The sequence below is a fragment of the Odontomachus brunneus genome, unplaced genomic scaffold (genome assembly GCF_010583005.1).
Source record: "Odontomachus brunneus isolate Ranch 3 - 2012 unplaced genomic scaffold, Obru_v1 Obru_scaffold_182, whole genome shotgun sequence".
NCBI classification, from domain to species: Eukaryota; Metazoa; Arthropoda; class Insecta; order Hymenoptera; family Formicidae; genus Odontomachus; species Odontomachus brunneus.
The window spans coordinates 288,508-301,631 of record NW_022639632.1 but is presented as its reverse complement, the minus strand read 5'-3'; the positions used below and the strand labels follow the sequence as shown (position 1 = coordinate 301,631).

Below are 13,124 nucleotides of genomic sequence, written 5' to 3'. Positions count from 1 at the left end.
ATGCTGAATATTTTACTTGCAGCTATCGCACTAGCTAATTTACACGAATGCATTAATGATAGTTCGCGTATGCATATATATTTCCTCGTTTACATTCGCGATTTCGCACGAGGGAAAGCGAGTAAAATCTCACTTGACCTAACCGCGTGGAACATCGGTCGACGACGACGGATTACCGCGGAATATCTCGATACTATTTGAACTTGCCATTGCTTGTCTGTTGACGATACCAGCGACGATGCTTGTTTGCTCGTTAAACGGTATTTCTCGAAAAGCAGACACTTCTATCGAACTTACATAACGCGAGACGACGGCACGAACCACGTGGTGAATCAGCTGTTAACGCGCGCGGCTCGTTCCTCGACATTCACCACGCCAGGGCAAACAAACCCGCTCGCTTCGATCGCCTGGAAAGTAGTTCAGCGATTTCCGAAGCGAATCAGGTGCGACAAATGCATATTTTTCATGCGCGTTTCTTTCGTGCCGGATTTGCTGATTGCGAGGGCCGGCACGTCGGAAATTCTCACGACGCGTTGACACAAACGCAATCTTCCCGTCGAATTGCAGTGACTGCTAGCGACTATAACGACCACAGTGCAGTCAACTTGTCATGCAGATCGCGCAGAGCCGCGTTTAATGTTAAATCCGCGGTTGAGAATATGCCACCGTCACGTCACGCAGCCGACATGTCATCGCGCGTGATAATTTACGTAACAAAGTGTCAAGCACCTTCAGACAGGCGCGGCTAAATTGCAAGCAGCTAATTATACGCAGCGATGCGACGATAAATCATCGTTTGAGCGAAGCGATCGCGTCGCAAATCCGGAGCCGGGCTTTCACACGTGTTCAACAGACGAGCCCGGCCGAGTGATATAAAAGGGGATATCCCTCTCGGTCGCCCAATTGATCGCAATAAAAATCCATGGCGCGAAGCTTTTCGCGCGCGAGTTTATAAATAAATCAGCCGGTAATCTTGCTGTCTGCTTCGTTTTATTGGCCTGACCCGCGCGTTGATCCGTATGTGCGAGCGCGCAGCCGGCGCAGACAGTCGCACTGCTTTCACTCGTTGAAGGTTGCACACGTAATTAGACGGAGACGCGCTTATTCCACCGATGCGTTTCTCTCTATTTGCCTCTCAGTCTCCGTCTCCGACTCATCGCTCTCGTCAAACATCTCGGAGAACCGCTCCGGCGAGGCTGCTTCTTCGACCACCGCGCACGATCGATACAATGCACGTGTGCGCGTGTGTTCGTGTGTTCTTGATATCCGAGTTTGCACGGCAAAAAGTGCATAGCTTGACGACAGTCGCGAAGGTTAATGTTTTCACGGCGCGGATATCGCGCGCATTAGAATTCTTTCGAGTTCGCGCGGCGAGTCACCGCGCCGCGACTAATACAAACTTCTTCGGCTGCCTAAGTACAACGAGTCCAAGGCTGTCATGGCGTAACCCAACTTTCTGCCGAGTCCGTCCTCTTCAGCCTGCTTGCCGATTGCTAAATAATTCGCGCTTCATTTCTTCCACGACGCGGCTACTACTGCCCCCGCCACGAAAAAGGTCTCTTGTACACTTTCGCTATCATTGAACCGCGAGGAAAGATGTGAAATAAACACAGGAAATGATACCTATGTGCATCGAGTGCAATTACAACGGACAGCAGTTACAAATGACAATATAGTTTACGATGAAATATGTATCGCTTGCAGAGAGATCTTCACCACCCATAATTTACACGTCGTATTAACTACGCCTGTCAATATGTTGCATTTATTTGGACGCGATGTCTACTGCTTTGAACGGCTGCAATTAAATCTCAGACGAGAAAACCTCTTTTTTATTTCCCCGACCTAAATTCATACGTGACACTTATTGCACGGCAGCGCGCGAGTATTGACAGATAAACCCTATTTAAAATTATAATTCACTACATTGTAAGACTTCCTTGCACATTGCAATGTATTCGACTTGTCTTATTTTACTTAACATTATAAGAATCCCATTAATAGCGAAGTGGAAAAGTATAACGCAGCTGAGCATAACTCTCGTGTGATTATGTTAAAACGTATTATGAGACGTGTTACATATTCATATCATTATTTCAACAAACTCGTTTTACTTTACAGTAAAACTTTACAGTAAAAAACGCATCCTACATAGAGAAAATATATCACAATAAAAATTACAATAAAAATTTTTTAATTATATATAGAATATGATCGAGATTACCATATATTTATTTAAAGATGTCGTAATTTTTGACTTTTTACTAAAAACTTTTTATTAAAATTATTATAACTATTTAAATGTTTTTTTTATATTATTTATCAGGGTAGGTCTCCAAGTTTACTATTTTTATCATAATTCATACTGCAATTTCAGCCCAACTTCACGAAGAACGTTGTGCAAAGAAATATAATTTCAACGTAATTTCTACTACATCGTCTGCATGTACATTAAGAGAAAAAATATCTAAAAAATAAAAAAATACTTCTTCGATAGTATTTATTCGATATTAACAATATATCTGCTAAGATCTAAATTCTTTTTATTTAAATAAAATATACTTTCTTATTTGAAAAATATTTTATACTAGCTTTTAAACTACCCGCGTTGCTCAGGCTTTTTTTTTATATATATCTGGAACATTTAAACTCAAATTATCACAATATCGGAGGATACAGTAGGTGTCCATGTAGTCCACTTTTTTCCTAAAGAGTAACTGTGCAAAATTTTGCTCAAACCGGTCAAAGAGTTTAGAAATTAATAGCAATATATATATATATATATATATATATATATATATATATATATATATTGTTATTAATATATATATATTGTTGTTAGTTATAAATATCTTTTATTTCTTCGATATTATTTCTCTCAGTGTACGGCTGTATTGCATATATCTTTCTCGGCGTTAGAACGACAGGATTTGGACATATTTCGAATTTATGTGAGCATAATGTCATAAATGTATCATAGATTCTATTGGATTTTAGTGATTTGCGGCTGCACAATTAAACGAATATACGCAAGCTGCTCACCGACCGATGAAACAAACGGAGCGCATTGAATCGCGATTAGCACAAATAATCCGGATAGAGTTTCGATCGATTTTACGGAATGCGATGCGGCGAACGGGCCGCGATGTTGAATAACGCGTCGAGTAAATCGATATGCAATGTTGGAGCAGAGCATGTTTTTCACGTACACACACATGTATATCCACGCGTATTCATTATCGACGATAAGTTTTCTTCCTGAAAGGAGGTTTAGGAAAGGAGGTACCAGTCTAATCCACTGGTACCGGTCCATGCGGCGAACCGATCCTGTTTCGTAGTCGCCTACTACTACGCGTCGTTCAATCGCAATTTTTAAGATTAATGTAACGCTTTGAAAAAGTTTTTGGGAATTTTGCAAAATTGAATCAACCGTTTTGAAACAATGTATATCAATTTAATAACTATTAAACTTTATATTAATATTTTTGTTATTTAAAACAACCTATAAATAAATATGCAACATGTAGCTGAACTCACTACTGTGGAAGGAAAATTGTAGAAACAATAGCTATTCAAAAATTGAATATCTAAATTTTGCATTTTTTCGATATTCTGCATTATTAAAAGAAGTATTAAGTTTAATGTTTTTTTAAATTCTTTTTGTTTATCCTCAAAAAAAACTACAAGCATATTATTTAAGAAATTTTTTAGTTTTCGATCTTTTCAGGTCACTAAAACTATTTTTCCCACCGATTGTAGCGATATTTTTTGCGTAATTTCGGTCACATGTTGCATATTCATTTATAGGTTTTTCGGTAAATATGCAGATTACTAGTACCACCACCGATATCTCTGCTTTTCACATATGTTATCAAGAATATATTCCAGAATAACTTCCTATAAATTTTAAGCGGCGGTTATCTCTTAAAAAAAATTATTAAGAACAAAATTTGAAGAAATAAACGTAAGATCAGGAGTAAGTTCTATTACATATATAACTTTATTATAATAAACATATTATTTTTAAAATATAAAATAAGAAAAAATAACATAATAAGCTATAATAATATATTAAATAACTGTATGAAAAATAGTTATAAATAATATGATTATGACGATATATAAAAACAGTATCCTGTCAAAATATTGTTTACATGTTTCACTTTACTAAAATAATGAATCTACCTTATACTAAAAAAATAGAATGTGAAAAATTAGCAAAGGCCCCTACGCAAGGAATTTATATTCAAGTCACAAGTCACGGTGATAATATTTCTACACATTTTGATACAAACATGAACTCACCTTGCGTAGTAGCTTTTGCTAATCTTTCAAGATCTATTATTTTATTATATGGTAGACTCATCAATTTGATAAGACTAAAGATTTAAATGTTACATTGGTAATAGGCATAGTAATATTATTATTTGGTTTATAAAAGTGAAAGAACATATCAATGTGTTGTTCTAAAAAATAAATCTTTTTAAATACAAATTCGGTCAAATATTATTCACTATTATTATCTAGTTTATAAGACATGATATTGAAAAACTCATCAATGCGTTGTTCTAAAGGATATATTTTTTTTAGTAAAATTAATACATTTTTTGTTAATAACTTTTTTTTAAGAGATGATCACCGCTTTGGAAAATTTGTAAGAAGTAGAATATATTATTGATAATCTATGTGAAAATCAAAGATATCAGAGGTGGTACCAGTAATCTGCTGTATTTACCGATTTTTCTAAATAACAAAAATACATGGAGAAAAATAATTTGCTGACCCAGCAAATTTTCTGTTAATCTAGCAAAATCTTTTCATTATTATATGGATAGCAAAAAGATTTGCTAAGAGTACTAATCACTATTTGCTGGATATAATTTGCTGAATCTACAAATTATTTTGCTATAAGAATCATGATGAGTTTATATAAGCAGTTGCAGTTTTACTCCGATAACGAATAAATTTGCTAAGGATACATTATTTTGCATCAATAACAAATTAACGTGATTCTTAGGACAAATATACTCAACAAATTTTTTCTATCCTGGCAACGAAACTATTTCTGCTCTAATAACGAATAATTTGTAAAATTAGATAACTGAATTTACGTTAACTTTACATCAACTAAATTTTTTTGATGTCACTACGAATATGCAGTAGCAACGACAATTTTGCTAAAAGAGTAAAATTATTTTTCTCATGTAGTAATATAAAATTTAACAGTTAATTAATATGCAATGCTTCAAAATATTTAGTTTATCCATTTTCGCAAAATTAATTCCCAAAAATACGCTTTTTTTAGGGCTTTATATTAGTCTAACCTCTTAACGTCAAGTCCGAGACGCTTTGCGCTGTTGAAGCAAATGTCGCGAAGTACGTTTATCCCAATTGCTGTGTCTCTTTCACGAGCTGGTGCCGTAAGACGCGATCCCCCTCCGCCTCCATTACGGATTATGCAACTGTGACCAAAGAATCGGAATCAAAGATACTTTAACAGCCTAGTTAGTCGTTTCTACATATTTGCTGTCCTACCTTGCGTGCGTTTCGACTGGATCGAAATGACTTTGATCGCAAGGGTTAAACTGGCGGTGTGAAGTGTCGCGCGAAAGACTAAGTCGAGATGAGTTCGGAAATGCCTTGGGTTTCAACGTCGTCGACAACCGGGACGTGAGTGCAAAGAAAAATCGATCCGAGTAGAGGCTAACGACACTTTTATGTACACCTCGTTTATCGCTCTAATTTAGACAAGCGCCAATCGCCTTAGAGAGAAATGAACTTAGTACTATTAGTTGCAGTGATAACATATTGATCATCAGAATGTGAGGAAATATCCAATATCGCAACTGCGCATTTTTATTCGATTGTCTCACTTTCTCATTTTTATTACGAAAGATCTAGCTCCGCGTGCGCGCCTCGTCGCGATTAATTTTATCAGCAACCAAGCCGAGGCTTTAATGACCAAGCCGAGACATGATTGGCGCCGCAATAAAGTAAAAGCGCACGATTTTGCAAGATTTTGCGCGCAATGAACCGATCATATTGTTGTGTTTTCGGGACGCGAATCGATTTATATCGATAGTCCCGGTGTTGGCGACGATGGTATCGTTCTGGATAAATGAACGGCGCGTTTTCCGTGACGATGAGTCAATGACGAAAAACGAAAGAGTTTCAAACGGGTTACGACAAGCTGAGCGGCAATGAGAGGCAAATCGGAGCACGAGATTACGAGATTGCGAGACTCATAGTGTGAAAGCATTTGTAAATAGTAGCATCTCATACTCGTCTAAAGGAGTTTCTTGCTTATTGTTCGGACGCGAGCGAGCGAACGAGCGCAACAATATTACACAAATGGCGAATAACGACCTTACCCTTATATGCTCCGCGGTAGGCCCATCTCCGTCCCTTCAGCTCGCTTATCCGGAAGTTCGCAGCAATCGAGCGTCATGCGATATAATTCGGCACGTCAGCGGACGTCGCAGCTGGCTGCCGAGGAGTCCGGGTGTCTTCCCCTTAAAACCCTTCGCCGAATCGACACTCGCAGACATCCAGCGACACGGGAGTGTCATCGAGCTTGGGGATCGACTAATTTGCGCGCGCCGCACTCTCGGAGGAGGACGGTGTCGTCCTGGTATACGATCAATTCTAGATCACCGGACTGTGTTGGACTCGCACACACACACGGACTACCACGACGTATCGCGAGCGAGGTATTGCACCGATCGATCTATGCCGACACGAAATCTCCACGACGATCTTTCGCGGCTGCATCCATCTCTCGGCCCGTCGGCTGTCGATCGATCGATCGATAACGAGGCGGACATCGAATTTCCGTTCACCCTCGTCCCCGTCAGTCGCGCCGCGCTCCTCGACGATGTGCTCCTCGTCCTCTCCTTCCCTCTTTCTGTCTCTCGCGGAGATGGAACTCCCGATCCGCTCGTGGACGCGGCGATATCCGGCTATGTGTATTCGCGCTAGATCGCGAATCGATCGATCGATCGATCGATCGACCGACCGACCGACCTGCCGACCTGCCGACCGATCGATCGACCGGCGGATAACGATAGCGCGTCCTCAGCTAGCGCGCGCGCGCGCTTCCTCGGGACACGTGGAGGACACTTGGGCGAGCCCGCCGATGCGGCGCGATCGATCGATCGATCTCGGGCGCGATCGGCGCGGCGTTCTGCACGCGGGACCTCTCGTGCCAGGGCCCCGGTCTGGTCGTGGACACCGAGCGTCTGCGACTGCGGCTGAAATCTCGAGTCTACTCGTAGTGAGCGAGCGAGTGAACGAGCGAATGCGCGAGTAAGGGAGCGAACGATCGCACGACCGCGAGAGAGCGCACGACGTGTGCGAATGCGGCTCGCGTGTGTGCATGCGTGCGTGCGTGCGTGCGTGCGTGCGATTACGTGCGTGTGCAGTCAAACGCGGCCGTGAGGGTGGGGCGCGCTTTACTTCGCGATACTTCTGCTACGCGAGTCTGATAAGGACCTCGTGTTTCCTGCACAGCATTTTACTTAACCCTCTACTGCCTACTGTGACTCTGAACTCAATCCAGTTTCATCATTATTTATCTCCAATATGAATGTTGTTCCTGTTTTGATCGATGTGACGTGAAAGTCACAATATGGCTGCCTTTTTTTAGTATACAGCGATAGTAACTGCCCAACGTGACCTCGGAGTCACAAATCTATTTTGAGAAAATAAAAAATTAAAAAAGTCAAATTTCTCTTATTTGTTGAATATTTTAAACATCTTATGTATATGAAAAAATGTTTAAACATGAAAAATTTGGGCAGTAGAGGCTTAATATGATTGTCTAAAATGCTACGTAGGAATTTTCCAAAAAAAGAAACTTAGAAAAAGTTTGAACAAGAACATTAGTTTTTAAAATATACTGTCTCTTCGATATCTCGGAAATTAATAAAGTTAGAAAAACATACTGTTAATATATTAATTTACTGATTCTGTAAACAAAATAGTGAACAACTCAATCGCCGTGTGTCTCGTGGTTACCGCGACATATTTAAATTTTCTGAAAGTTAAGTCGTTTGCCGCGAATACGAAGGACGACCACCAGGTGCAACTTCAAGTTCATATCAGGGCGCATTTATACTTTGGCAGAAAAGCAGAAGCCAATCAGAACTCGTGCTGATGGTCAGGTGGTAGTCGACAGTTCTGCTGTTCTACCAGCGCGAATTCTGATTGGCTTCTGTTTTTCTGCTTTCTACTTCTCTGTCAAGGTGTCAATATGCTTTTAGACTCTATTGAAGATTAAGCATTGAGGATAGAACGCTGTGTGCAACTTGAGCAATAGTCGGGACACAGCAAGTCCAGATTAACTGATTTATTCTGTCGAATTATAATCTCTAATTCGTAATTCTTAAACCTCGACACCTACACAGTGAAGAACATTTCATATTTGTATGGAAATCGATTCGTATAGAAGTTTTTGTGTTAAATCTCTGAGCATACTCGTGTATTAATTAAACCATCGTCGTTGCTTTGACTATCTTACGTTTCTTAGATTAAGGTAACACAACAGTGTCCAAGTGTGACATTTTTATGCCAATTCTCGACATGTTATTTGTGGTATTTATTTCTTTACATACTTGCCTCGCATTAAATAAACACAGAAATTAGAGCGGATAAATTGGGACATGCGAAATGTGTGTAGAGTTTAGCACAAATATTTTTACTATGCGATGTGAAGCAGGCTTCAGGCATCTGTTATTAGAGCGAAGTGGATAATTATAGGAGTGCGAATCTCGCATTCTTTCTCTCTTTCATTCGGGAAACGCTACTTTTCCTAAATTTATTTTATTACTCATTGTCGGCACGTTGCTATCATATTCATGTGCTTGCAACAGACTTCGTAATATATCGCGTGATGTTGGAAAATACATTGGAATATATTGTCTCGCATAACGTCTTGTTCCAGTCTCTTTGTGCGTAGTGTAGTTTCGGATGACCTTCACCGAGCAAGAGTGGGAGAGCGATGTCAATTATACCCTGTATATGCATGCGAAGCGAAGGCTCGGCGTCGTTCCTGATCCGATTTACATGTCATTTTCCATTTCGCTTAAGTGCAGCTCGAGCTGCATTCGTTATCTTTGTCTGAAAGGACCGCATTGGAATACACGCGTATGGAATACGGCGTATGCCGACTCAGGAAACCGTAAATGCGGAGTAGTGTCGGATGTAAAAATTGCGTCTCGCTCGAAACAAAGGACAAATGGAAAACGTATAAGAAACGTATAGAAACGAAAAATGAACGAAAGGTGCCCGCGGCCAGTTTCGACCGACAGAGCGCACAGATTACAACGTTCTGCTGATACACGCGAATACACAAATTGCCTCGTATTCTTATGTTAGCTAATTGACTCTTTAATGAGGTACGAATTAGCAGATAGCGCGCGTAACTATAATCGTTTCGACCGGATTCAGCTAGTGCATTTCGCAAGACCCGATAATAGTAACTCGTTTCGTAATTTTCGGACTGGCACGCGCCGCTTCATTACCCACTAACTTCCTTCTTACGATAATGCTCCTTCCTGCCGTTCCTTAACAATAAAGCTTAATTTGCGCCACCTCTGGCGTCCGTTTCCGTTCTCACGTTCATTCGTCGTAAATAAATTCAATTGTTTCTTTTCTCCCTCTAACACCTTTGCCGGTTCTTAAGGGGGTATGTCACGTTGGAAAGCGTCAAGTGAATAGTCTCTTTGGGGATAGAATCTTTGGCCATTTTGCGGGAAAGCTACAAAGAAGAAAAATAGACTTTTTGTTGTGTCCTACTGTGTACATTAAAATAACAAATAGCGTTGTTAATTTATTAATTTGTTGATCTTGTAAACAAGACGGAGATGCGAACTCAATCGGTGTGACTTGTGTCACATAAAGATGATATCTCCTGAAAGTATATGTGAAATTCAAAATTTCATAAAAATTTTACTCAACAGGATGTTGTTTAAAATGTTATGTAAGGATTAAAAAATGTAAACTTAAAAATAACATAAATTTTCACATAAATATTAGTTTTTAAAATGTAATTTTTTTTAGATATCTTGAAAATTAATGAAGTTAGTGAAAAGCTCATTGTTAATATATTAATTTGTCGATCTTGTAAACAAAATGGCTGTATGGACTTAACCGACCTTGATTTGTGTCATGAAAGTGATATCTCCTGAGCACATAGTTGAAATACAAAATTTCCAAAAAATTTTTATTTAATAAAATATTGTCTAAAATGCTGCGTAAGGATTTAAAAAAATATAAACTTAGTTAAAAAATAGTATAATAATAGTAATAATAATATATAATAGTATATAATAATAGTATATAATAGTAGTATAAGTTTATACATAAGTTTGAATACAAATATTAGTTTTTGAAATATGCTTTTTTTGATATCTTGAAAATTAATAAAGTTAGAAAAAAGACACTACAACATACGATAGATAATAAATAGTTTTATAAATATCTATGTAAATACAGATTAAAATTAGTTTGAAATCACTCGAATTATCACTGACACCACTTTATATGAAATAAGTTAACGCCGATTAATTCCGTACAGCCATTTTGTTTACAAGAACAAATTGATAATTGACATTAATTCATATTAAAGATGCTATCTGTCACTTTAATGTACGTACCAGAATGTACAATACGACATAAAAGTCAATTTTTTCTTCTCTATAACTTTTTCTCGCGAAATCTCCCTAAAGAGACCAGTTATTTAAAGCTTTCCAATATGGCATACTCCTCTAAGCGTGACCAAGTACCGGCGCAGTTTTTTTCTTTTTCGGGAATTTGTACCTCGCGGAAGAGTGAAGCGATTTTTACGAGCGCCCCCAAACGAGTATGTTTGTCCCAGATCCGGTTATTACGTGTTACGTGGAGTGTTACATGATCGTGGGTACCGTCGGTGAAAGGTATTTTAATTCAGCCGACATCGGGCGCCTCGCGAGACTCGCGGAATTGTGTCAATGTTTCATCGTGGCGCGAGATGAGCTGTTCTTAAGGATGCTGAGATTCATTTCATACTCGATTCGAATAACTGCTGGAAATCCAGGATATGATAAAGCGTGTACTGTGCTCACGAGTCACGAGTCCATTTCAAGTCGGAATAGAATAGAAATTGAGAACAACGCGAGATGCAATCGCAAATGTATTTTTCCACATAATTAGAAAAAAACTTTCAGATGTACGCGATAATTCGTATGATTTACGTTGGTATCGTTACAACAGTATAAGGTTTCCCGCCAACAGACATTTAATTTCATGGATTGCGTCTATTGCCTGTCAGGGTCAAGAAGGTGATGTGTATTCCGTGCTCTTACCTTTTTAACCTTCACTTCGAGTACACGGACAATAATAGACGGCGAGTGAAAGTAATTGGGACACGTGTGCATCTGCATCCGCACGCGGAATACAACTTTTAAGGTCTCCGTCTCACACGGATGTGAATGTCAAGTATCCAACGTGCGGACGCAAGCGCGAACGTTAACTGTAATAATCGTTGCGAGGACAACGCGAATAGTTCCTCGAAGTCGTGCTTCACGCTGCAGGAAGTATTCTTTCTTGTATTAAGTACGCGCAGGGAGGGAGGATCCCTAACAAAAAGGGATATAACTGACAATGATAAAATGACCAATGATAAATCATTGAGACTCAGTAGTTTTACTATTCGTACGAGTAACAAAACTACTGAGTACCAATAATTTATCACTGGCCAAATTATTATTGCTGATAATACTTTTTTGTAAGGGATGTTCATGTCAAAATTGGAATTTCTTTTAATAATTACATACTATTTGTATTTTTATATAAAGCATGTCATATCTATAATTAAATATATCCGTATGAATTTTTTTGTCAGAATAATATATCGTCATAGCAACCGTATTGTTATTAAGTGCGCAAATTAACTCGGTGCTTTTAGCTTTAATCAATCATAACTCCGCTTTAAATATCTTTTCGCCGTTTAATGGGTTTTTAAATGTCAATCTTAAAGTTTAAAATGCGCTACATACTTGGTGAAGCTAACAACCTAACTTCACAAAACAATATCGAACATAATAGACTATTTAACTGAACTATTTGAAAACAATACATATTGGTACAATAAGTTAAAGTAAGACAAATATATTTTGTTTCACTCTAACTTATCGTATCAGTCTGTATCAGTTCAGACAATTCAGCTAAAAAACAGATCTAATGACGTATGACAAATAACATATCAGATACTGCATTCTTTTTGTTTTTTAATTGAAAAAAGATGCTGCCGAGGCAGCAAAATATTATTTGCTTAGTTTTGAGAAAAGGTGTTATAACTCATAAAATATAATATCAAAAATTTCGGAGTAGGGATTTCTGTCTTACTGATGAAGAACGCTGGGCCACATGTCACAAAAGGAACAGAGAACATTATTTATTCGTTGGATAGTTTCTATTCGCTTATTCCGATCGCTCCAATCACCATCTCCGAACACCATCTGGCTGATACACACTTTAAAAGTGTGAAAGAAATTCGAAAATGCATTATTATTCGTTTTCTTGTAAACATTTTATACCGGCGAAAATTTTGCGAAAATTTACAGTCCAGTTTGGAGAACAAGCTGTGGAGAAGTCACAGGTGCATGAATGATGTGCATGCTTTAAAGAAGAACGTGAATCTATTTGAGACAATACTGAAAGAGGAGAGACAGATGCTACGATAGTGATTGATGTCAATATTCAATATATGGAGAACTTCATGTCGAGCGACAGGTGAGTAACTGTTCGTGAAATAACGGAACAAACATTCAATAAGTATTGGAAGTGTTACAAAGTTATCTACGACCACTTATATTTTCGTGTATGTTGCAATGGTTCAGGACAAATCGTTCTATTAGGACCTTAACTTAGTTTCCGCCCAAAAAATACTGAGAAAAAGCATTTATTGTAAAAAATTTATTTAAATTATTTCAATGAAAGTATTTTCCATCACTTTCTACAACTTTTTGCCATCTTTCTGGCAACTGGGCGATACCATCTCGATAAAACGATGTTTGTTTCGAAGCAATCCATTCGTCCACCCATTCTCGCACTTCTTCAACATTTCGGAAGCGTGTACCACTCAA

General features: G+C 38.5%; 1 protein-coding gene across 3 annotated transcripts in view; it reads right to left on the bottom strand.

The window, feature by feature from the left end:
• The window catches only part of LOC116851618 (torso-like protein), a 37,994-nt gene extending 30,719 nt beyond the window's left edge, over positions 1-7,275 (bottom strand). Inside the window, exons 1-2 of one of the 3 annotated variants that reach the window (XM_032831221.1) lie at positions 6,372-7,275; positions 5,325-5,462 (exon numbers count right to left, since the gene is read on the bottom strand). The gene's annotated coding sequence lies outside the window, so the exon portion shown is untranslated. Of the gene's footprint in view, positions 1-5,324; positions 5,463-5,535; positions 6,297-6,371 lie in introns of those variants that run through there. The other 2 variants (XM_032831222.1, XM_032831217.1) reach the window with 2 other exon arrangements.
• Between the last annotated feature and the right edge of the window lie 5,849 nt (positions 7,276-13,124).